Here is a 2,495-nt window from a genome sequence, read left to right on the forward strand (position 1 = left end):
GGTGAGTCCGTGCTATACTAGCATGCCCCCTACCAGTGAGTCCGTGCTCTACTAGCCCGCACCTAACCGGTGAGTCCGTACTTGCCCGTTTGTCGGGGCACAGCTCCCATGCTTGGGTCTGCCGTGGCGTTCTCGAGCGGCGCGTATGGCGCGAGCTTGACGCGCGCGCGCTTGTTCTCGGCATGCGATCGTCGAGGCGGTTCGACGTCTCGGCTCGAGGGCGCTCGAATCTTCCGCCCCGTCTCGCCCGCGCTGCCCACGCAGCTCGTCTCGAGCGCCGTCCGTCTCGTTGCTGGTAGCGCTTGCGGAACGCGAACGTTGTGAGAGTGCTGCGAGGGCGAGGCCCGTATGTCGTCCCTGTTTCACGCGTGATCTACGGCGAGGCCCTACGCCGTGCGAAGGATAAGAAAGTTAGGGTAGGTAGGTTTAGGGTTGGAGGTTAGGGTTAGGGTCAGGGTCAGGGTCAGGCCAGGGTCGGGATAGGGTCTAGGGTCCAGGGTTAGGGTCAGGTTTAGTGTTAGCGTTAGCGCGTCTGTGTTGGGGTGAGTGATTAGGGTTAGGATTAAGGATCGAGTTAGGGTTGAGGGTTAGGGATTATGGTTAGGGTGTGTGTTAGGGTTAGGGTGTTAGGTGATTAGGATTAGGGTTTGTGATTAGCGTTAGTGTTGTAGGCCCGTGCCCTTAGAAGCTCAACGGCGAGTAATTTCCTTGAGATGTACCCGGATTTAAATTTCCTCATCGCAGTACTATTTCTCGTGTACCTAGCAACAGCTGACCTTATTGGGTGGAGGTGGGGGGGGGGGGGTGAGTAAACTATGAGCACATGCACACGCATGATATTGATCAGTAACGTGGATCTCTCGAGTGCAACCACGTCCACTCAGGGTCAAACATCACGGGAGCGATGAGGATGAGCTCTTCAACGCTCCGAAATCGTCCCGTAAATTTTTGACGAGAGCTATTTTTCCCACAGACTTTTTGAAAAGAGCTCCGGCGTGAAAAAATGTTATTTTTCCCTGTTGACACCATCGTCTACTCTCAGCCTGTAATGCCTCTCTGAGCTTGCTAGAAGCCTTCATCAACGACTCCGCCTCTCATGCAGTTTGTTCGCTAAAATTCTTTCCAGTAGGTGGCACGCACGAGCCTCTTGAGGCAGCGCAACGGGGTCAGGCTTGAAGGCTGATGCCGGTGTATCTCTCGTTAAGCGTGTGCTGCTCCGTGTCTATGATGTAACGCCACGCTCTTATCTGCAAGTAGTGCACCCGCGACTCAACGACAATTGTTTTGACTCACTTTCTGATTATAAGCGACTTAACGATCCTGCTGCCTTAATTCACAGTAGCTGTGAACTGGTACTTGCCATGACTGCAATGGCGTGCAGAGCACCATAATGACGGAATCAGTGTAATCAATCGGAGATCTTGCTAATTCACACATAAAACTGTTTGTATCTGTGAAACTGTTTGCCACCGAACCAAGTGAAAGGCGTATGTTAGCAATGAGAACTATAAGGTATGTGATGCTGCGCCTGTCATGTTACTCAGCGAGTGTATCAACTATATTATCAATTGATACACATCCTACATGTTACTGAGGTGATGTTATGAGTGATGTTATGAGGTTGATGTTTATTGAGAGTGATGTTATGAGTGATGTTATGAGGTGATGTTATGAGTGATGTTTGAGGTTGATGTTATGAGGTGATGCTAATGGCAGGTGAATGTTATGAGGTGGATGTTTATGAGGTGATGTTATGAGGTGATGTTATGAGGTGGAGTGTTATGAGGTGATGTATCGAGGTGATGTTATATAGGTGATGTTATGTAGGTAATGGTTATGAGTTAATGTTAGAGGTGCTGTTTCTGAGTGAAATGCTATGAGTGATGTTATGGAGTGATGTTAAAGTGTGTAATGTTTAGAAGATGAATGCTGGGAAGAGAAAGCTTGCATTTACCTGCAGATCCAGACCACCTGCTGACGAGCTTCCTGTAGTCTGTATAAAGCTTTTCAAATCCTTCTCTGCATCGCGGGCTGGTAGCTGCTGCTGTCGCCGTGAGACAATCACCTACCAGGGAACACAAACAAGTAAATCACACATCTTACTTGCATACAAGGAAACATAACAAAGCATAACACATAATATACATAACTTCTTAATGATACCTGTTAATATGAGCATATCTAATGTCATTTTGTAGTTTTTCGCTGATGATAGGGATAAGCTAAAAGGTGTACTTTATGAGTACATGAACTTAGCTTGAGCCAAATGTTCAGAGAAAGGTAGCTCTAATATATATTAGTACTGCCTAGTTTGGAGGTTTCTACTTTTTCGTATGTACTATTAACTGAGCGTATTTTGGGTCTGTGACCTTAACGCTCCTGCTAGTGTGCAATGTTGAAACTCGTGCTTATAAAATAGCAGGCAGGTGTATAAGAGAAATTACGAGAGCACATACTTGCACTTTCGTGTTGAGCTGGTCTTCCACCCCATCAAA

The sequence above is a fragment of the Priapulus caudatus genome, unplaced genomic scaffold (genome assembly GCF_000485595.1).
Source record: "Priapulus caudatus unplaced genomic scaffold, Priapulus_caudatus-5.0.1 Scaffold906, whole genome shotgun sequence".
Taxonomy (NCBI): Eukaryota; Metazoa; Priapulida; class Priapulimorpha; order Priapulimorphida; family Priapulidae; genus Priapulus; species Priapulus caudatus.